The sequence below is a fragment of the Panicum virgatum genome, chromosome 1K (genome assembly GCF_016808335.1).
Source record: "Panicum virgatum strain AP13 chromosome 1K, P.virgatum_v5, whole genome shotgun sequence".
Lineage (NCBI taxonomy): Eukaryota > Viridiplantae > Streptophyta > Magnoliopsida > Poales > Poaceae > Panicum > Panicum virgatum.
Genome location: NC_053136.1, coordinates 14,859,985 through 14,884,393, shown reverse-complemented (window position 1 = coordinate 14,884,393; position 24,409 = coordinate 14,859,985).

Below are 24,409 nucleotides of genomic sequence, written 5' to 3'. Positions count from 1 at the left end.
AGAAATCCCCCAAGTAAATATTGCCATGCCTAAACCCCGTGAATACCAATGACTTATCTTCTTCAAGGGTTACTACAACACCATTCTTGTCAAAGGTACACGTTAGTCCAAGATCACATAATTGAGCAATTGAAATAAGATTAAAACTAAGTGATTCTACAAATAAGACATTAGAAATGGATAAATCTTTAGAAATTGATATTCTATCCAAACCTAAAACTTTCCCCCTTGAGTTATCACCATAGGTGACATGTTCATGATCGCCAGGGTCTTCAAGAGAGGTGAACATGCTATCATTGCCGGTCATGTGTTGAGAGCAATCGCTATCAAGTACTCAATGTTTTCCACCGGCTTTGTAGTTCACCTAAACAAATGAGAATCATTTTTGAGTTTTTGGAACCCAAACAAGTTTTGGGCCTTGCACATGTGTGACAAGAGCTTTGGGACCCAAAGTTGCTTGGGGAGCTTCTTCTTTGCTTCCTTTGTGACCTTGCCAATGAATTTGGCCTTCACCTTGCCCTTTACCTTACTCAAAAGAAAATGGTTATTTTGATGCATAGATGAGTAATTTTTAGGTAAAGTAGGGAGATGACGTGATGGCAAGGGACACTCCCTAGTGTGGTGCCCGGTGACTTGGCAATGTTGACAATATGATCCAACTTCTTTAATGAAGCTAGTCTTGATCTCCGGAGAAGGAGTAATGCCTTGGTTTGGCTCCGGAAATGAACCAAGACCTCTCTTGCCATAGTCACGAACATTGTTGAAGAGAATTTCCTTGTGGATGTATTCTCCTCGTGAGAGCTTCTCCACACTACTCTTGAGGCTTGCCACTTGATCCATCAATTCCTTTTCCCTAGAGGGAGCAAGCTTGGGCAAAATATTAGTAGCATTTGCATCAATGAGTAGGTCATCACATGAAGTAGAAGCATTGACCTTTTCAATATTTTCATTGATAGAGTTCTCAAGACTCGGGTCAATTGCTTCATAGGCAAACTCAAGCTCTTAATATTTGTGAGCCAACTCCCTATGCTCTTGCTTGAGTTTCTTGTGGCTCTCTTCAACTTGCTTAGCAAGTGCAAGTGACTCATTGTGCTTTTTAAGTAAGTCATTGTACTTGCCAAGTAAATCGGAGTGAGCTAACTCTAGCTTGGCATGAGTGCTCTCAAGGTGCTTGACCATGCCCTTTTCCCTCTTGATGACGGATGTATACTCATTGATGAGGTTAGCAAATTCATTTGGATCAAGCTCATCATCACTGTCACTATCCTCCTCACATACCTTTATGTTACTTTTTGCCATGAGGCACATAGGAGATGGAGGTAGCAATGGTTCTTCATTTGTGAGAGCAATGGTGACGATGTCTTCTTCATCACTTGATTCTTCACTTGATGAGACATCGGTCACCCATTCTTGTTTTTCCATCAAGAAGCTTCTCTTGGTGTTTCCTTTCTTCTTTGGGAAGAGCTTGGTCTTCTTCTCATGGCTCTTCTTCTTCCTATATTTCTTGTTCTTGATCTTCATCTCATCTTCTTCATCATCGCTCGAATCATGGCGATGCTTGTTTTTGTTTTCTTTCTTTTTTTTGTCCGGCTTGGGGCAATTTGGAGAGATGTGACATTTTTCTCCACAATTGTAGCAAGTTTTGCTCTTGGAATCTCCCCTTGGCCGGAACATCTTTCTTTTAGGGTCAAAATTGTAACCCCTCTTGTTGATCTTGTCGCTCAAGCGTGTGAACTTTCTCATCATGAGGGCAAGTTCTCCATCATCATCTTCATCATCGGATGTGCTTTCTTGATGATGATCTTCTTCATCGCTTGGGCTTGATTCTTGCTTGATCATCTTGAGCTTGCGGTGCTTGTCGACCTTGGTCTTGAGAGCGATTGATTTGCTTGAAGTTGGCTCTTCGGACATACCAAAAATACCCATTTCATGAGCGCGAATTTCGCCCACAAGCTCTCCCACGTCCATCGTATCAAGATTCTCCTTTTGAAGCATAGCAATGATGATGCTGTACTTGGTCTTCGGTAGGAGCATGAGTATCTTGCGGTTGATGGAGCCACTGTCAATTTTAGATATTTCAAGCGCATTAATGTCCTTGACAATGACATTCAAGCGAGAATACAAATCATTGCAATTTTCATGAGTTAGCATTTTAAAAGAATCATACTTAGCTCTAAACAAGTGATATTTTTGCTCACAAACTTTGGTGGAGCCTTCATGAATTTCAATGAGCTTCGAAAATTGCATTTCTTGCCTTGGCATTCCACTTGAGTTGTTCCGAGGTGGGAGTTCCGGTCAACCCGGTCTTTGTTGCTAACCACACTTCGGGGGTAATCGCATCAAGGTATGCGGCCATGCGAACTTTCCAATAAGTAAAGTTCTTGCCCTCGGAGTGAGGAGGCGAACCACCCATCTTGGCCATAGCTCTACGCGGTGAAGCCTAATGATCCAAATGAGCAACGAGGCTCTGATACCAATTGTAATGATCGATGGACCAAGAGGGGGGGGGGGGTGAATTGGGCCTTTTTCAAATTTCTAAAACAAAATAAAGCAACCTTAACCTATGCAATGCTAGTAAGGCTCAATTCACCAACCGGCTAACTAAGCAACCTACACAAGCTATAAAGGAAACAACAAGATATAAAGCTAAGCAAGGTAGAGCTAAGTTATGATCTCTAGGGTCAAGCACATGAATAAATTGCATGAAATTAAGTGCTTGAAAGTAAAGAGTTGGCAAGAGACGACCGGATTTTTTTCCCGTAGTGTCGATGTGTTGGCACAAACCCCCTAATCCACGTTGTGACACTCACTAAGAGTCTTGTCACCTCCCATGTCACCAAGACAAGGGTGCTCGCTAAGAGTCTCCGTTCACCATCCCGGCGTGGTGGAGCTCAAGCCACGTACAGTCTTCTTCGAGCTCCCACAATCAACTTGGCAAGCTCCGCAAGAAGCACCTCAATCACCAAGATCGCCTAGGTGATGCCAATCACCAAGAGTAAAAAGCTAGGGCCTTCACTTGAGCAAGAACCGATCACCAAGAACGGATGCACACAAGCTTCTCTCTACTCAAGTCCTTAGCTTTGCTTCCTGGATGATTGAATGATCAAATGAGTGGAATGTGAAGCTCAAGGTGGCTCTCAACAAGAGAATAAGTGTATGAGTGTTGCCTGGTGTCAAGAGACTTCAAAATGACCCATTGGAGGGGTATATATAGGCAGCTCACGTGGATAGAGCCGTTGGAGAAAAGCTGCCAGAAAAGTACACAACGCCGGTTAATTCGACGGCCCTCCAAAAGTCATCGTCGGTTTAACCAATGAATGTAAACTGCCCAATTGAAATACTAGCCGTTACAGCTCGGGCAATTTAACCGATGTATCATCGGTTTAACCGGTGAGTGTAGTTGTCCACTGATCAACTGAAAAACCAACTCTCTGGACAACTACACTGACGCTAACTCAAATCCTTCGTCGGTTTAACCGGTGAGTGTAAGCCTGAAAACCCCTAAAAAACCGACTCTCTGGACAACTGAACCGACGTTAATTTTAAACATCATCGGTTAATCCGGTGAACACTGTGTCCAGACTTCAGCAACTGCGTTTAACCGACGTATAGAAAATTGATGTCGTCGGTTAAACCGGTGATAAGACTTTTTCTTGATTTTGTTTTTTCTAATCTGAGTCTTGAATGAAATCTAAATATTCTTGAGATATGAACTGAATAGCACTTGTTTGAGCTTCCAAGAACCTGAGTGACCAATGTGTGCATCCATTTTTGATTGACCATGTCCATGCTCAAGTTACTTGGCCTTAACCCCTCTTAATAGTGCGACCTCTACAAAACTATAAAACCTATACTAACCTAAGTGTCCTTCTCAACCTTGCGACACTTAGGACTAGAAAGATCCTTAGTCTTGTTATACACTTGAGTTGAATACCGAGATCGCCTTTTTGAATAATGAAATTTAGGGGCCTCTTTAACATATGATCCAATGAGCGATAAGATTTCATTAAGCTGCACAAACTCATTAGTCACAATAATGGTTGTCATTAATCACCGAAACATACCTTGAGGGCCTAGATGGTTTCAGCAGTTATCACTGTTTTATTTTGTAACTGAAATTTGTTCTCCTTTAGATACATATATGTAAATATACACAAGCAATTAATTGTCAATTTCACAACTTATTTATGATCAAGATGTTTTAATTTTATCCATGTATAGTATTCTATTTGTTTCTATGAAGGTTGCCTTTCCATGCCACGTGTATATCTTTGCTATAAATATAAGATTATTTTTATTTTTCCTATGAATATATAATCCTTATACACCTTTGCTACAAAAATAAAACTATCATTTATTTATAAAATTTTGTTTTCAATATTTTCCAAATAAAATTCTCATCAAAGATTGTCCAAGATTCCAAGAAGACAACATGTTGAAGTGTGGTTTGACGTTGTGTTTTATGGCTTTTGATTCCGGCTTTCCTCAATTATATTACAGTTCTCGATGGTCTTTCTCCATCGGTGAAAACCTCCTTATTGAGGGGGCAATTTGCCCTTAGATTTCACGAGATGTTGTCGTCACTATTTTTGGCAATCTTCAGTGAATCCCAACAATTTTCTTCTCATTTATGGCTGCATGGGAAATTTGGAGTTCCTCGTGACATGGCCTCTTCGGCTATGATGGTTTGAGATAGCGCATATTCTTTTTTTTGTGTGGCAATGGCCAATGAGTTTCAATAATTTGTCTCCTCTACGGGAGTCTTGATATACGCCTATTAGGTTTTGTTCGGTTGCAAGGGAATTGAAGGAGATTAGAGGAGGTAGGAAGGAATTAAATCCCAAACAAGTTAAAATCCCCCTCAATCCTCTTTTGGAGGGGATTAACCGAACGTCTTACAGGGATTTGGCCTCAGGTTGTCGGCTTCGCGGCCAGTAGCCGCGGATGATATTACTACATCTCCTAAATCAGGCATTGAGAGAATGGTGATGCAGTAGAAATTTCTGTGCTACAGCCCACGAGACAATTGATGATGCCATGAGTTTTTTTTTTCTGAGAAGCCATGGCACACGACATTTAGGTCCTATTTGGTATGGTTCTAACTTCACCTTTTTCTGCTCCACTCCAAAACTCTAGCTGGAGCATGCTTCAGTGGAGTTGGAGCTGCTTGGATAGGGTGTTTGGTTAGGAGGGTACCTCCGATCCAGAAAAGAGGGTTGTGAAGGTGGATTGTCTTTTTTGCCCTTGGTTTGATTGATTGTAACAATAATGAGATATCGTCTTGCTACGCCGCCACGAGCTGGCTTGACTTACTGTTTCTTGCACAGTTTGAGCTACGCTAGGAACCTAAGATATCATCTACCTTCTACGCGCCATGAGCCAGCTTCTCCGCCGGATTCGGCTACTCCACTGCCTCCTAGGAGTTGGTGCCCCCCGTGAGGCCCAAGGGCAAGGCCAGGAAGAACCCAATGAAGCAATCGCGCTTCGACTTCACCAAGGTGGACGCCGTGCTTCTGCCCACCACCATCCTCGTCGGCCGCCCCAACATCGGCAAGTCGGGGGCCGGGGGGAGGGGGGGGGGACAAACTTTTTTTTAATGGGTACCATTTGTGGGTAATTAACCTAGAACTTCATATCTAGGTTTATATTTAACTCCATGCCTAGGTCCATATTTAAGGATTTTTGGAGCTGCAAAAGAGGTAAAAAAAATTAACTGCAGCTCCAGGGGTAGGGTTCTCGGGGAAAAAAGAAAACAAACCATTTTTTTGTAATGGGTAGCATTTGTGGGTAATTAATCCAGAACTCCACGTCTATGTCCATATATAAGGGTTTTGGAGCTGCAAAAGATGTGCTAAAAAAAATGAACTGCAGCTCCACCAGCTCTATGGAGTTAGGCTGCTCCGCCAATTTTTGGAGTTGGGATGTTTGGCTAGCTCCACTCAGCTCTAGGCTGGAGTTTGGAGTTAGAGCCGTACCAAACAGGTTCTAGATGCACTTCAAAGTGACATGAACGGTTTCAGTACGAGGATCATACTAATCTAAGGATAATCTCTGATTCAATCCTATTTCCTAAGGAAAAAAAGGGGACTAGGATGCAAAGTACAACATAGTTGTGTACTTGTGTTCTCGTGTAAGTAGTTTGCAAAAAGAAGAGTATTCCGGCGTGAAAACTACAATTATACACCTCAAATGCCATTTCAATTTTGTAAATTTCTAGGACCGTCACACTAATGACTGATAACATGAATCTTCAAGCCCAACAAGTGTTCTGGTGTGTAGAAACATTGCAGATCCATCAAGCTGACGCATAATACATAAATTTTGTAAGTAGAAAAGTTTGTAGTTGATAAAAAAACGTGATACAGCAAAATACAATGCTGAAACAGAATCCAAACGCTTCGTAGAGCACATAAAATTTTCATAAACTTTTTTTGGGCCACGGATGCAGAATCTAGAGTGAGGTAACAATTTCCAGATGCAAAATTGGCACCCTGTTCACTGAGTTAGGATAGATAACAATTTGTACCATAGCTGCTCAAAATTGGGCAAATGATCAAGTTCCTGGACTCGTGATACAGTTCCCTCTTTTCCTTGTCACCAAAGGGTTCTCAATAATGTTTCCTGATTGAAGTCACTGCTCAATGACAAAATGAACTTGGGCCCATGTGGCCATGATCACCTAATTGCACGTTATAAGTTATAACGCCAAAACCAAAAGCCAGAGCAACCTGAGGGCGCATCAGATCAAGATGATTTTCGCGACCTGCAGACCAGCAGCTCATTATATTGCGTATCCTTCAAAGATGAGAGCAAATATTAGCATAGTGCGAGATCACTTGCTAGCAAAATTGTTGAAATTAACTAATGTTCCCGGGATGATAATACCAGATGTTTTCTACAATCCATTAAGCATCTCCCAATTATATGCTACATTAATTGCAGTTTGCAGATAATACAACTGTCATTTGGTTGCAGGTTGACTACTGATCAACACGGCCATGGTTACGACGATGGACGCGCGGTAGAGAAGAAGACCTTATCGAATTTGATTGTGTAGCAAAAACACAGCACCCCTAACTTCCTAGACCTCACGGAACCATGGAGCTCTCTCCCTCCCGCGTCCCCTCCCCCTCCCCCTCCCGGAGCGCCACGCCACTGTAACAACCCACCTTATTATGAGCATCGATTAACTCTAAGTAATTAGGGTTAAGAAGATAAAAAGGAGAAGAGAAAAGAAAAAGAAAGGAAAAAGACTAAGGAAAGGTCAAACTGGGTCAAATTTCGTCAAATTTCGACCAAATTTAAAAGTTTGAAAAGTTTGAAAGTCAAACACTCTGAAGAGTGTCAAACAGCAGATCTAGTCAAAAGATATTCAAATTTGAAGCTGGAAATTCGAACTCCATGAGAAAGAGTCTGAATTCAAGAGGTCACGTAACATAATAAAAGTGGCTAATTAGCCATGTTCAACAGCTGTTAGTTTGGTGTCCTATTGGCCAAGTCAACTTTTGGACAACATGAAAAAGTTAGAATAAAGTGTGTACTTTGCAGTGGAATCAAGCTTGGAACAAATGGGGAATGTTTTGGAATTGTTTAAAGGCTCCAAAGTTTGGGCAACGTGCTGTTTTAGCTGAGGACACAAAAGTCTCTGCTAAGTCTGAAAGCAGTGACGAGAGGGCAGATTTTGGTTCCAATAAAGTGAGATTTTATGTACAAAAGTTGGACAACAAGTACCTGAATGTGGAGAGATTTGTTTGTACTACACAAATGGTCCATTTTTTGTCATGAAAACACTCAGAAAGATATTTATACTTGAATCCAAACTGGGCTAGTTTGGAAAAGTTAGCTGAAAATTCTGCACTTGGTCTGACATCTGTGCAAGCATGCCATGTTCAGATTCTTATAAAATAAGATTTTAGTTGTTAACTCTGGATGAAAAATGTACAGCTGGGAATGTGGATGTTAGGGCTTCATAAAGATGTCATTTGATCAATTGGAAAATAAGGCAAAATCAGAGAAGACAGGCACATCTCGACTGAAACACTGAATTTCAGTAAAACAACAATAATCAAAGTTATGTTTGAACATGATTAAGGACAAATCAGAGAAAGTGTACAACATGAAAAGTGTGTATGGATGTTTCCTATACGACTTTGGTGTTCATAAATTCTGAAGTTTTGTGATGAATTTTCGAGATAATTAAAGGCAAAGGTGACAGATTTAGGTAAGTTAACTGAAGAATTCTGGGATTTGTCTGAACCCGACCTGTTCAGAGCAATTTTTGGAGGGGTTCAAGACTGAATCAGTATATATGCCTGAATTAAAAGTTTTAGAAAAATATAAAATCTACAACTTTGTTTTTGGGGGGATTTTGATGTACAGTAGTAGATTTTGAAGATAAAAGGCCTGCAAGTTTCAGGTTCAGAAACCTTCAGTTTTAACTCAGTGCAAACAGCCAACTTCAGAGCACTTTTTGACCATGCTGGAGGCTGAACCAAAGAAAGTGCATAACATGAATAATGTAGCTGGATATGCCCTCTATAACTTTTATAATGGCCTATTTCAATGTTCAGTAAAGTAATTTGGAGATATAGGAGCTGCAACTTTCAGATTTAGATGAAAGAGTAGAAAAGAGCAGAGAGGAGCAGAGACAGAGCAGGGAGCTCGAATTTATCCAGTTGCCACCGCCGTCGCCGGTCAGGTCGGTAAAAATTTAACTACTACACGCGTCGGATCGAGCCCGTGCCAGCAGCAAACAAGCAGCAGGAGGTGGCAATCATGCAGGTCGACTTGATTCAAATAAATCGCGCCGAGGTCATGTTTATCCCCTCCCTCCTGCCATTCTGTTTCTTCTCGGCCGAGCTCCTTCCTCGCCCAAATTCGCTGCCGTTACTCCATCCCCGCTCGATTCCTTACATCCACACCACCACCAGCAAGCCACGAACCTATTTGAGCAGTTCCTAGAACAAGCCCTCCTCCACAGCAGCCTGCCCGCGGTCATCTTCTACCTTCGCTTGCTGACGACCCAAACAGGAGGGGTCACTGGTGAGCGAGGTCTTTCCAGCCCTTGGGTTCTGTTCTGGTTGGTCTGGGAGGGTGAGTGGTGTGTGTAGTTCGTGCTAGGGTGGTTTTCCGGCTGGTTCCGTGCACGGGGTGGCCGGAACGCGAGCCGTCGCCATGGCCGAGCCGCGGCCATGGAGATCACTGTCGAGCCTAGTGCTCCGGCCCTCCAGGGGCCTGGCTGTTGGCCGTGGCATGGTCGAAAAAGGGGTCGGGGCCCCACCTGTAAGAGAGAGGGAGGGGTAGAGCTGAGTGTTTAGAAAGTCCAGGGGGTTTTGTGCAAATAATTACTTTAGATTTTATTTAAGTGCTGAAACTTGTTTTAGTTACACTAAATCATAGAACAGTCCTCAAATAGTCAATCCATTCTTTTTAGGTTTGTGTGATTTTTCTTTATGCATTAAAATATAATAACCCTAGGTTAATAATAAGGTTTAATATTTATTTATTTCCTTTATTCTTAAGGGATTTAAATAAATATTTAAATCCTTATTTTATATAATAATAAAATTTGGTTAATTCTTAACCAATTATTAGAAATAATTAGGAATAATAATAAATAGGAAATTAGGATTTTTCTTAGTATAGAATAATTCAAGTTAACCTTAAATAATTGTTTAAAATTTGTTTTAGGGTTTAAATAAATAGGATAAAAATGTGTTAGGGCTTCTAGAAGGGTAATTAGGGTTGGATTGCAACTTTATTGAGAAGAAAAGTTGTGATTCATTTCTAAAACATTTTGCATACACTAACATTGCATATCATTGCTATCAGAAGTTCGATCGAGGTCGTTTGAGCCGAGTTCGTCAAGTCGCTGTCCGAGGATCCAGGAGAAGAGAAAGGAAGTTGATCATGATCAAGTACGAACAGGAACTCTAAGTTGAAGCTTCACTTTTCAAAAGAAAGCAAGGCAAGCCCCGGTGCATTTATACTTATGCTTTCTATAATTATTATGCAATCATCAAAAATTAGTTTATTTCATGATTGTGCATTAGTTCTAGGAGTTGATTGCAACCAATTCTCTTATGCATAATCCCTCCTTGTTTAGTATGACGTCTTTGCCATCTGTTCAAACTTAATTAAGTAATACACCTATGCTTAGCAATGCTTAGTTGTTACGTTATAGTTACCCTATTACTTGAATACGTAAGGTTAATCTGGCTCTCACTTTGATCAAGGGAATGGCTTGTTCTTAAAGTTGGGGGCAGAAGCTAGTGATGTAGTTCTGCCCATTGAAATTAATTTGTTAAGGACCGTTCGTTGTTTTAACCTTTGATCAAGTGATACTACCTAGTCGCTTACTGCCATCGGGAACCGGCAAGCTCGGTAAGTTAGTTGGCTCTTGAATTGGAAATGATTTATACCCGTGCTTGGCATGTGGAGGAAAGGCAGGGGCGTAGCTTGAAACTCACATTGGAGATCAGGCCAGACATGGGGTCCCATGTGGGGGTGCGCCTCTGGGTTCGGGTAACTTTGTTTCCGGTCCTTGGGTGTTGACGCTCAGTAACGACCAATTCTAGACGTCAACTTGATCAGAAAATCATGAGAGTTTGCATTTCTTACACGCACTATCTATCAAATAAATTCCAAAACATACTTTACCCCCTAGAGAATTGCAAGTGGTATTTTCAAGCTAAAATGTAGGTTGTAAGCACACTTTGGTCCAAGATAAAATCACAGATAAAATTAGAGCACAGATTCAGGCTCAAATGGACCAAAAGTAGCCCAAGTGCTCAAGTAAACCGGCTTAGGACAAGGCAAGACACCTGCTTTGGACAAGAAGAGGCCCAGGACAGCCCAACCCCCAGCAGTTGGGGGCGGTTGGCGCCGTGGGCAGGCCGGCCGACCAGCCCATGGGCCCCACCGCCTTACTCCTTCGATGTGGCAGCCTCCCATTGGTCCTAGACGTCAGTTCTTGGAGGATTGGCAGCAGCTCACCCCCGTGACTCCCTCTTATAAATATGAGAGGGGAGGGGGTGAGAATATGGACACACACAACTCAAGTGAAGCTCAACACACTTCTTGCTTTAGCTCTATAGGTTAGTGGAGTTTAGGTGAAGTCTAGTAGTCATCGAGTCCCCGGAGTTGCTCAGGAGTTCTGGTATGAGTTCTTCTCTAGTTCCCTTGTGTAATTCTCGGTCGTTTGTAATAGATTTAAACTATGGTTACCGATATCTGCTCGATTTATATTCTGAGTTATGAAACGTATACTTCGTGATCTGGTTGTGTTATCGCTCAATGCTTGCATTGTGTTATCGCCCTGTGCTTGCGATGGTTAACATATTAGCTTTAGAACTCTAGCAATTGCTCCAGTATTCGTATGTTTGCTCTAGTGTGATGTCTGTCCATCCGAAGGGTGGGGGCTCCGCGCGGGATGCTAGAGTATCGCTTACTAATGTAGACGTGATGTCTAGACTAGTTAAGTGTTGCTGGATGTCGCCCTTTCCCACGGTTTGTAGAGGTAGCCGGCAGGTGGTGACAGTCCTGTCCGTGCCCAGTAATCCTCCACGTTCGGATTGGGAGGTAGGAGGTGCATAAAGCCGTATAGCTTGGTCGGGCTCCTCCTGTCAAGTTAGTAGCGGTCTCCCTGTTGTACTAGTTTAATCTTCTGTTGATCTAATCATAAGATAGCATAGATATAGCTAGCCTAGTACTTTTGACTCGAGCTGCTGACTTCTACCTTTCTCCCTACCTATAGAATATATATTTAGAGTTGAGTGTAACTTGTGTGTGTCACACTACCTCCTATCCAATCATTTATCTTACCCCTGTTTATGCATTTGAATATTCAATCTAGATCAATTCATTAACTAGCATATGTACTTCCATTCGTCGCCTTCTCTGCAGAAATATAAATGACACCCTGGTATACTCCCGGGTAAAATGCTACAGCGGTATTCCGTGCACTTGCGGAATCGTTCGTGGTTCATGAAATACCTGCCATCCCCCTTGGTGTCTGCGGGCGTCATCGCTGGACAACAGCGGTGGCGTTGGTAGGTGCCAACAAGTATTTTTGGCGCCGTTGTCGGGGACGACAAAGATTGAAGATACATAGGCAAAAGTTATGAACGAAATTGAAATTGGTATTCGCTTGCTAAACAAGTTAACTTGGCTTTGTTTTCTGTCTTTCTTTGATGTGAAAACAGGGTAGTGTATGACCAATTTCGACTTGCCGCAAAATTTCACTCCTAATCCAGAGTTGCTTTTATGAAGAGTTCGACCCTGTGTCGTGCCTCCTCAGATCTCGCTCTCGGCAGCCGAACCAGTCACCGAAGCACCGTCAGCTTTTAAAGCTATGGCCCAGAAGACGCTTCGCGATTACTCTGCTCCATCTGCTACCCAGGTCTCCACCGGACCTGAGGTCAACACTGGTGTAAGGATCACCGGGGTGTCCGACCCTAGAGGGGGAGGGGGTGAATAGGGTCACTAATCGCTTTTTAACCTAGGGCTCAAACTACTTGCATAAGATAAACCTAACACATCCTATACATATTAGTTATGACTAAGGTTTATCTTTGCTATTCTCTACTTACCCCAAAATACTTGCAACCTATAACCAATCCTAATCAAACTAACTAGGAAAGTGGAGGCATGCAAGGTAGAGTAAATGCGGAAACATAATATGGTAAGTAAAGAGGTAAGTGCAAGAGAGATGCAAACTCCCGAGTAGATACGGTCATGTAACGTGGTTCGGCACAAACGCCTACATCCACGGGACACCGAGGCTCTTCCGATCACCGTCTTGCACTACGCCACCAAGGCGATGCCGGCAAGCAAAGGCAAGTGCCCACAAGACACCGAGTCTCGTGCACCGCTGTAGCGAAAATGGCCTCTCATGCCATATTTCAATATAATGTTTTGGCGATTGATGACACACACAACACTTGGACTAATGTGATTGTTAAGATGACTATTCTCAGGCTTTTAGGTTCAAGTGATGACAAAGAGAAGAGAGGCGTAGCAAGGCCCGAAGGGCCACCCCTACGGGGGTTCCGCTAAGATATTAGCGGACGGGGGTCGAGGGGGAGCCGCCCCTCGCGGGTCTCAGGGCAGCGCCCTGAAACCTCTTCGGTCCAAAGGACAAGAATCGAAGAGACTGTGAAGAAATTCAATATACCGGTTGAACCGACGTTAAGGAAAATACACACGCCGGTGTAATTGTCCAGAAGCTGGAAACTGAAGGTACACTCACCGGATTAACCGACGTTGAAGAAAATGCATACGTCGGTGCATTGCCAAACGAAGACCGATGAAAATACATACACCAGTTGAACCGACGATGCATCGGTCAATTGCATCGGTTCAGTTGTCCAGAGAGGTGGTTTTTGGAGGAACGTGAAGAAGTTACAATCACCGGTTAAACCGACGCTAATTTTACATACACCGGTTGATTGCATCGGTTAAACCGGCGATACACCGGTTAATTGCTAACGACTAGTTTTTCAAGTAGCAGTTTACATACACCGGTTAAACCGATGATGGCTTTGGAGGTACGTCAGATTAACCGGCGTTAAGCGTTTTTCTGGCAGCTTTTCTCCAACGGCTATATTTGCTTGTGCTGCCTATATATACCCCCAAGGCCGGGTCATTTGAGAGTGCTGGAGTTCAAGGAAGTATACAAGAGCTAAAGATCATCTCCAACCACATAGAGCTTCATTGTACATCATATAGGCTTAAGCACACTTGTGAGAGTGCTTAGTGCTTGTTTAGGCTTAGTTCTTGAGAGAACTAGCTTGAGAGAAAGTCTTGCTGCGGCAAGCAACTTGTGTACTCGTCGTGTGACCCTCCGACTTGGTGTGGAGTGGCAACGACACTTTGTGCGGGGAAGGAGGCCCCTACTTGGTGTTAAAGCTCCAAGATAGTGAAGACGGTTCCGTGGTGACGCTTCGAGATAGACGGTGGCGGTGACCTCGTCTTTGTGACTTGGCGTCACTTAGCCTTTGCTTGTCGGGAGCCCTGGAGGCGTGGCAGGACGGTGATCAAGCGAAGAGACTCGGCATCCCACTTGTTCTTTGTGAGCAAGTGGCCGTGGACGTAGGGAGGGACTTTGGTGTCCTAACCGAACCACGTTAAATCGTGTGTCTTGGTGTCTTCACGGGAGTTTGCATATCCTCTCCCTTACCGCTTTACTTACCGCATTACGTTTCCGCATTTACTCTTTCTTGCTTACCTTTACTTTCCTAGTTAGTTTGATTAGGATTGGCTATAGGTTGCAAGTCTTTTGGGGTAAGTAGAGGGTAGCATAGATAAACCTTAGTCATAACTAGCATGTGTAGGACGTGTTAGGTTTATCTTATGCAATTAGATTGAGCCCTAGGATAGAAAAGCGATTAGCGACCCTATTCACCCCCTCCCCCTCTAGGGTCGGACACCCCGGTGATCCTTACAACCGCCACCGTCTCTCTCGGTCACCCAGCTGAAATCCACTACGGAGCTTCTCTACCAAGGAGGGGGGCTCCTCTTCCCCCGCACAAAGTGTCGTTGCCACTCCACACCAAGTTGGAGGGTCACACGACGGATCACAAGGATTGCTTGCCACAGCAAGACTTCTCTCAAGGGAGCTCTCGCAAGAACTAATCCCTATTACAAGCACTAAGCACTCTCACAAGTGTGCTTAAGCCTATATGATGTACAATGAAGCTCTATGGTGGTTGGAGATGATATTTGGCTCTTGTATACTTCCTTGGTCTCCAGCAACCTCAAATGAGCCGTGGGGTGGCATATATATAGCCCACACACTCCAAACTAGCCGTTGGAAAAAGGCTGACAAAAAGTGCTATCACCGGTTAAACCGATGCTCACGTTTTTGTCATCACCGGTTTAACCGGTGAGTGCATTTTCCAACTAGCCGTTATACTTCAATGGCTATCTCAATCGACCGACGTAATCAACCGATGCAGCGTCGGTTAAACCGGTGAGTGTAGTTGCTGAAAAACTAACTCTCTGGACAACTGTACCGACGTTCACCAATATCTAGCGTCGGTTCATCCGGTGTATAGATTTTGCCTCAGCTGCTGAGTTCATTGCACCGACGTATTCAACTTTCCTGGCGTCGGTTCAACCGGTGTTACCAAAACTCCCAGACGTGCTCCAAGTCAATGCACCGGCGTATGTAATTTTCTTAGCGTCGGTTCAACCGGTGATACTAAAATATCTTAGCGGAACCCCCGTAGGGGTGGCCCTTCGGGCCTAGCTACGCCTATCTTCTCTTTGTCATCACTTGAACCTAAAAGCCTGAGAATGGTTATCTTAACAATCATATTAGTCCAAGTGTTTTGTTGTCTATATCAATCACCAAAACATTATATTGAAATATGGCATGAGAGGCCATTTTCGCTACAACTGGGGGAGAGAATTTTGAGATCAAGACGGGTCTTATCATGATGGTGCAGGACAGCCCTATCTGTGGCAAGGCCAATGAGGATGCTAGTGCTCATCTCCAACAGTTCTTGGAGCTTTGTAGTACTTTTGTTATCAGGAGAGTATCTCAGAATGCAATCCGGCTCCGTCTGTTTTTGTTCTCTCTTCTGGGGAGAGCAAAACAATGGTTCTATGCTAACAAGACCGCTGTGGATACCTGGGACAAATGTGCCAAGGCGTTCCTCGCGAAGTTCTTTCCTACGGGCAAAACCAATGCTCTTCGGGGAAGGATTTCGAACTTCCAGCAGGCATCTAATAAGTCAATTTCCGAGGCTTGCAAGAGGCTTCAGGAGTACATCCTTGCATGTACGCACCATGGGATGGACAATTGGCTCATTCTTCAGAACTTCTACAACGGGCTGACTCAAACATCCCGTGATCATGTGGATGCCGCTGCGGGTGGCGCTTTCTTCTCGCTGAGCATTGAAAGAGCAACAACATTAATTGAGAAGATGGTGTCCAACCAAGGTTGGAGCGATGATTGGCTCCAACCACGTCAGCGAGGCATGCACTCCGTAAAGAAGGCAGACATGCTTGCTATGAAGATTGATCTCGTCCTCAAAAAATTTGAAGATTATTCCCAAGACAAGGCTCCGATGAAGACACTTCAAGCCTTGAAAGCTCGCATGACGTGCGAGGTCTGCGGGAATGTTGGACATTCGAGCAATGATTGCCCGGAAACCCAAGAAGAAGCTATGTACCTCAATGGCAACAACAATGGGTTTCGTCCACAAGGAGGTCAGGGGTGGAACCAGCCACGCCCATATTACCATGGAGGTAACGGTAATTCAAATTCTTTCAATCCTAACCAACCTACATTGAGGGATCTTGTCTACGGCCAAGCGAAGATCAATGAGTCCCTTCAAAAGAAGTTGGCCGCTAACGACAAATCCTTAGAGACCATCCATGCCAAGATGGACGGTTTCTCCACTGCCATTAAGAACTAGCTGAGTTTCAAAAAGATGATTGAAACTCAACTTGCTCAAGTGGCTGCCACCATGCCACCTGCTATGGAAAATGTCTAAGGCAGTGACGACAAGAGGAGGTAAGACCACTCAGGATCCACCTTACCCTAACCATGATAGCAGAAAGAAGGCAAGCCCTATGGCAGAAGAACCATCTCGAGAGGATGAATTCGAGAAGGTTCATGAAGGGAAAACGGCTCCGCACGAGTTCTACGATACCCAAGTATTGTCGTTCCCTATGAAGGTAAGGAAACCAACAACGGATGAGCAGTTCATCCACTTCGTAGAATTGATCTAGCCTCTGGGCGTGCCACGTGGCATGCTGATGTCAGCATGGCTGATGCTGACGTCAGCATTGACAAGTCAACATTGACCAGTCAATGGTCAACAGGTCCATGGGTCAGTGGGGCCTACATGTCAGCGAGTCTCACCGATAGGTGGGACCCACATGTCGGTGCGGTGCGTTGAAAAAGAAAAAGAAAAAGGAAAGGGTGTTAACGGGCTCAAAGTGCAGCTGGGTTGCCTTCGATTTTGGGTCACCGAGTTGGGTCTCGGCCCATCTTTCTCTTCCTTCTCGTTTTCTTTTCTTTTACTCCCTCTCTCTCTGATAGCTCTGGCCCACACGTCAGCACCTTCTTCCTCTCTCTGACGGCTCGGTCCCACATGTCAGCCTTCGCGGGATCTGGTGCGGCCTCCTCCCGATCCGGTGCGGCTTCGAGTGCGTGTGTGCGTGTGTGTGGTGTGCCCTAGGTGTGTGTGCGACAATGCGTGCAAGGTGCTCGATGGAAAGCCCCAACGGGCTCATCACGCCGTGGACGCGACATCGCGGCGTTAGCGCGGTGACTGGCGGCAACGGCGAGGTGGCGGCGACAATGGAGACGGCGGCGGCTCGGTCAGCGCCATGGCAAGGCAAAGGCCTGGCCCTGGGCACCAATGCGCGTGCACGCACATGAACACGTGCATGGTGAAGCCATGGCGAGGCCACAGCGACGGCGAGCAGGGCCAAGGCGGCGGTGGTTCTGTCCGGCGAGGCTCAAGGAAGGGCAAGGCGAAACCGGAACGATGGCGACGGGGCAGGTCGAAGCTAAGGGCACGGCGAAATGGGGTAGGACAGAGCAGGGTCAGGAGGGTTCGACGGCGAGGTGCTACGATGGCGAGGTCAGGGCGGAAGGCTCCAAGGCCGGTGCGCGTTGCGAATGCGACACCGCGTCGGCGGCGGTCAGGACGAGGCGTGCCAAGGCCAAAGGCATGGCCTAGTGTGGCGCACGCGAGTGGACTCACCGGACATGGCCACGGGCCCACGGCGACTTAGGAATGCTCATGCGCGCGAGCACTCGGCATAGCCGAGGCCACGGCATAGCGGGGTAAGGGCTCGGTTCAGAACACGGCCTCTCGACCAAGGTGGTGATGGCGAGCCTGCCTCGGCCCTGCCAGAGGCATGGCCTCTGGTTGCCGGCCGGGGTTAGGGTGTGCACGCGCGAGAGCCTGGAAAGCCAAGGGCCCGGCGGCGAGCCTGTCACGGCGGGTTTGCGGGGTCATGCTTGGGGCAAGGCGTCGGCTCCTGCACACGAGGCAACAAGGGACAAGGGGAAACCTAGGGGCCACGCTACGCTGGGCTCATTGGCGGCCAGTGGCAACGCCGGCAGCAGGGAAGGTCGGCGAGGTCGGAAGGTGGTGCTCACCGGTCGGGCTTGTGGACGACGGGCACGACGCGGTGGCAAGACGAGGCAGGGGAGGTCGAGGCCGTGCCATGCAGTGTGGCAACGGCGGTATAGAGGTTCTGGCATTGGCTTGGTGAAGCTTCCGGTTGTGGCGGCTCCTTCTTCTCCTCTTTTCCTCCTCCTCCTTAGCTTCTCCTCCTCTGCTCCTCTGTTTCTTGGTGGTGGCGGCGGAACGGAGCCCGGGGGCTTAGGGTTTGGGGCGTCGGCCGATTGGGGCTTTATAGGTGCGGCTCGAGGGTTGTGGCGGGCCCGGATGCCGAGAACGGCATGGATGGGACGGGCGCGGAGCGGGGCGACGTGGCAAGCATCCTGGGGCTGAGCGCCTAAGGTGTGCGAGCGCAGCGTGGGATGCAAGCGCACCCGGGCGGTCGCGGCCGACACGGAGCAGGCAATGGCGTCAGTGGGGCCGACGGCGCCGGCGCGGAACGCAGACGACGCAGGTAGAGGAGACCCGGTGTGAGGCGAGCGGGAGTGGTTGGGAGGAAGGGGATAAGGCTGACAAGCGGGGCCCGTTTGTCAGGTACCCAGCGCGGCGAAGGGGTAGGCAATGGGGTGTTGCACAGTGGAAAGGGGCGATGGGTGCATGGGCCAGCTTGGGCCGCGCAGCGCGCGCGCGCGAAAGTGAACGGGCCGGGGCAGCGGCCGCGGGTTGGGTCGGAAAGCGAGTTGGGCCGGTTTGGGTAGGGGCTTTCAGCTCAAGGTGATGTAGGGAGCAAAGTTAGCTTTTGCGATTAATTTGAATGGCCATATTCAAATTAATCACCTCACAAGTTCAACAAAAAATCATTCAAAGCCATTTAAACAAAGTAGATTAAAAAATATGCAAAGCACCAAATATAATGTCACTAGCAAATTAATATTCCTTAATTTAACTCAAATTTTTAATTACTAGGAATTTAGAAAGGTAGAATTCTTAAGTGGATGAAATTACAATGCTGCCACAAAATTTTTTGAAATTCATATTTTTTGACTTTTGAGCATTCCGAAAAAATTCGGGATGTTACTGTCTTTCCCCCTCACAAGAATCTCGTCCTCGAGGTTAAAGGCTTCCTAGGGTTTCGTAAAGGTGAGGGTCAATAGTCCGGATAGTTGCCGCGTTCCGTGTGCGGTGGTTGCAGAAACTTTCTTTATGTTCAGCTTCTTCCATTATAGCTCATCCAAATTCCTGAAAGCATCTAGGCCCCTAATTCGAGTTTTGGTAATTAATGACAACGGTTTTGTGGATTAACGATTTCATTTGAGATAATGAGTATAGGTTGATCCACGAATGAAAGAGATTTGGTTGTGAACGTATGGAGTTTTGGAGATGATGAGCAAAGCTCGGGCTCAAGGCAAAGGTATAAAATAGGGCCTTTGTGTTTTACCGGTCACAAGGCATTTAGTGGATGAAAAGTGACCGTATTTGTTGGATAGATAGCCGTACTATCAAGAGGGGTTGTGTACTCATGCTTGACGGGTCTTTAGTGCCATTTTGCTCAAAATTTCTAGTTGCATGCATGAGGGCTAACGGCGTTTTTGAAAAGATTTGAAATAGACTAAGTTCGAGAGCTGACTGAGTAACGGCAGACAGTCCGCGCCTGAGGGGCGGACAGTCCGCGCCCGTTCCAGAGAGCTTGCAGAGGCTCTGGTGGGCTGGCAGATAGTCCGGCCCGGAGTGGCGGACAGTCCGCGACCGTTCCAGAGAGCCTGCAGAGGCTCTGGTGGGCTGGCGGACAGTCCGGCCCAGGTGGGCGGACGGTCCGCCACTGTATTTCATTTGTACCAGAAAGGTTGTTTCTCTGGTTTGGGCTAAAACGTTAAACTGCGGACGGTCCGCTCCTGAGGCGCGGACGGTCCGCAGGCTAATCTCAAAGTTGTTCCAGAGACGATGTAAGTCTCTGGTGGTGTGGAACTCTTAACTGCGGACGGTCCGCCACTGGGGAGCGGACGGTCCGCCAGGGCTTAACGGCTAGTTCTGACACGCATTAAATGCACTCTGACTCACTGGTTTATAACGGCGGACAGTCCGGTTTTTGAATCGCGGACGGTCCGCGATTTCGCAGAAAAGAGTGTAACGGCTAGTTTTTGGAGGGATGTCTATATATACCCAATGCCCGGCCATTGGGTGACTCTCTTGGCCATTTGGATAGCATTCTTGACACATTAGAGCTAAGGCATCCCTCTCTCACACACACTTGCTTAGAGATTGCTTTTTGAGAGTGTGAGAGCTTCCTAGTGCATTGCATCAAGAGTTTGAGCTTTGTGGCATTAGGGAAACTTCAAGCAAGCGTCATCAACTTGTTACTCTTGGGAGTTGCCGCTCCCTAGACGGCTTGGAGAAGTGGATTTCGTGGAGCACCTCCAAGGAGATTGTTGAGGAGCCCTGATTTCGGTTGTGAGAGGTTTTGTGCTCACCTCACCGGAGTGGTGAAGAGCAACTCTAGTGGAATCGAGGTGTGGAGCGGTTCCTTGTTTCAAGCCGGCTTAAGATCAAGAGGTTCTTGATAGAGGAGCGGTTGATTCTTGGAATCCACCTCAACGTGGATTAGGGGTGACCGGCAAGTCATCGACACCACGGGATATATTCTTGTGTCAAGCTTGGTTACTTCTCTTGCTCACTTTTATTCTTGTCTTTACTTTGAGCAATTTACTTTACTAGAGCTTGATTTGTGTCTTGTCACCCTAGGTTGCAAACCCATCTAGAGATAGTAATAGCATAACATAGGGCTTTCCTTTGTTACTAATTAAATTTCTCTAGTGTTATTGGTTTTAGTTTTTAAACCTCCTATTCACCCCCCCCTCTAGTCGGTGTTCTTGATCCTACAAATGGTACCAGAGCTAAGTACTCCATTAATTGCGGATTTAACCATCTTAGAGTAGAACAATGACTAGTGATCATGAGATTCATGTTGGGAAGCCACCGTTCTTTGATGGGAATAATTATGATTATTGGAAGACTAGGATGTCGGCTCATCTCAAAGCCATGAGTAGAAAGCTATGGAGAGTAGTAAGTGATGGATATGTCATTTTGGACCCAAAGAGTTTGACACCCCTAGATGAGGAAAATGAGACACTAAATGATCAAGGGGTTAATGTGCTCTTTAGTGCTCTTGATGTGAATGAATTTAATAGAGTCAAGAGCCTCACAAATGCAAATGACATATGGAAGAAGCTCATGTAAATTCATGAGGGCACATCAACTGTGAAGGAGGCCAAGTTGTATTTGCTCAAAGGGAATTTTAGTGAATTCACCATGAAGAAGGATGAGAGTATAGCCGAGATGTTCAACCGGCTAAATGACATTGTGAATGACCTCAAGGGACTTGGATTTGAGGTACCGGATGGGGATTTCAACCACAAGTTTCTTAGATGTCTTCCAGAAAGATATGACACAATTGTGACCTTACTTGTAAGGTCAAATGTGAAGACCGCAACTCCCACACAAATATTGGGAGAAATTCTCACCCATGACATGTTCAAGAAATCTCAAGATGAAGCTCATGGTGGAGAAATTGATGTGAAAAAGAAAAGTGTGGCATTCAAAGCTCAAGATAGCAAGAATGAAGAAGAAAGTGGGTGCCAAGAAGAAGAATCGGATGAGGAGATGGCTCTCTTTGTCAAGAGATTCAATAGAATGATGAGCAAGAAGAACTTTGGCAAGAGAGGTCAATCATCAAGAAAAAATCCTTTTGTGGACAAGACTTGCTTCAATTGTGGTGAAGTAGGTCATATCATTGTAAATTGTCCAAACAAGAAAAAGGACAAGAAAAATGATGAAAAGAAGAAGAAGAAGTTCATCAAGAAGAAATGGAATGGCCAAGCATATTTTGTTGAATGGGATTCCGATGCAAGCTCCGATGATGATGATGATGATGATGACAAGCCATCCAAGGGAGTTGCCGGGATCGCCATCAAGGAGGCTCCATCACTCTTCTCTACGCCACATTGTCTTATGGCAAAGGGTGGTGCAAAGGTACAACAAGATGGTGAACTTGATGAACTTTCATATGATGATCTTGTTGAAATGCTTAATGATGCCGATAAATTCATGACAAAGGAAAAGGCTAAGTTGAGGGACTTGAAGTTGAAGTTTACTTCTCTTCAAGATTCCTATGAGGAGCTAAAGACTTCTCATGAGAATCTCAAAGAAACTCATGAGAAGCTTGAGGAAGCTCACAATACCTTGCTTAGTCATGAAAGAAAAGCAACATTGAGCATTGGTGTTAGTTGTGATTTAATTGATGATAAATCTTGTGGCTCTAGCTCTACTAGCTACTTGTGCACCAAAATAGATAACTCATCTTGCAATAAATCTCTCATTATGGAAAATGATTTGTTAAAGAAAGAGGTTACTTGCTTGACTAATGATTTGAGAAAATGCTATGATAGTAGAGCAAAGTTTAATCATTGTTGGGCAAGCCAAAAGTTCACCTTGAACAAGCAAGGGTTTGGATATATTCCTAAGAAAGGGAAGAAGGCTTTTGTGCAAACCAAAACTACCTTTGTGAAGAGTAGTGGGAAGCCATATTGTGAAAAATGTAAGAAGGTTGGCCATGTTGAGAAGAATTGCACCAACAAGAAAGTCATATCCTTTGATTCAAGTTACATGCGTATGAAAAATTTAAATGGCAATGTTAGTGCAAAATTTGTTGGGATACCTATAAATGGTGCTAAAAAGAATACCTAATGTGGTCACTAATGTTCAAGGACCCAAGAAAGTTTGGGTACCTAAAAGAGTTACTTCCTCTTTGTAGGTGAATTACAAGTCCGGAGGAAGACATTGGGTGCTTGATAGTGGATGCACTCAACATATGACCAGAGATCAAATGATGTTTTCCTCTCTAGATGAGAATGTGGGTGGCTATAGTGACATCATCTTTGGTGACAATAGCCGGGGCAAAGTCAAAGGAGTTGGTACAATTCCTATCTCAAGCAATCATTCTCTTTTAAATGTATTGTTGGTTGATTCTCTCAAGTTTAATCTCTTAGCGGTCACTCAACTTTGTAATTTTGGATATAAGTGTAGTTTCACTAAAGATGATGTTGTAGTGACTAGCTTGGATGGAAAAGATCACATCTTTACGGGATTTAGACATGAGGATGTATATCTTGTGGATTTTGCTACTAAAGAGGCAAACTTGTCCACTTGCTTATTCACTCAATCATCTTTGGGTTGGTTATGGCATAGAAGGCTTGGTCATGTTGGCATGAAGCAACTCAACCGACTTTTGAAGCATGATTTAGTAGTTGGCTTGAAGAATGTGAAGTTTGATAAAGATAAGCTTTGTAGTGCATGTCAAGCCGGAAAGCAAGTTGCAAATGCTCATCCCACTAAGAGTGTCATGTCAACCGAGAGACCATTGGAATTATTGCATATGAATTTATTTGGTCCTACAACATATAGAAGTATTGGTGGAAATTGCTATTGTCTTGTGGTAGTAGATGATTACTCAAGATATACATGGGTTTTCTTTCTTCATGACAAGGCCGATACATATGACACTTTCAAGAAATTCTTTACAAGGGCCGAAAATGAATTTGAGCTCAAGGTGAAGAAAGTGAGGAGTGACAATGGAAGTGAGTTTAGAAACACAAGAGTTGAGGAATGGTGTGATGTGAAAGGAATCAAGCATGAATTCTCAACCAAGTACACTCCGGAACAAAATGGTCTTGTTGAGAGAAAAAATAGAACCTTGATTGATATGGCAAGATCAATGCTCTCCGAGTACAATGTTTCGGATAGTTTTTGGGCCGAAGCAATCAACACGGCTTGTCATGCCTCAAATAGATTGTATTGCCATAGATTTCATAAGAAGACCCCATATGAGTTGCTCATTGGAAGGAAGCCAAATATATCATATTTTAGAGTGTTTGGTTGCAAATGCTATATTCTCAAGAAGGAAACTCGGTTTTCAAAGTTTCAAAGCAAATGTGATGAGGGTTTTCTTCTTGGATATTCATCTAATAGCAAGGCTTATCGGGTCTACAACAAAACTCATGGCATTGTTGAAGAAGCAAATGATGTTGAGTTTGATGAAACCAATGGTTCTCATAATGAACAAGAAAATCTTGATGATGGGAGAAGTGATGGTTTGAGAAATGCAATGAAAAATATGTCAATTGGTGATGTTAGACCAAGAGAAGAAGATGAAGATGAAGATGGTCCTTCTATCTCTATTAGAGTTAATCCTTCAACTTCTATCTCAAATGATCAAGCACAACAAATTGTACAAGATTCAAGTAATGATGATTCTCAAGTACAAGATC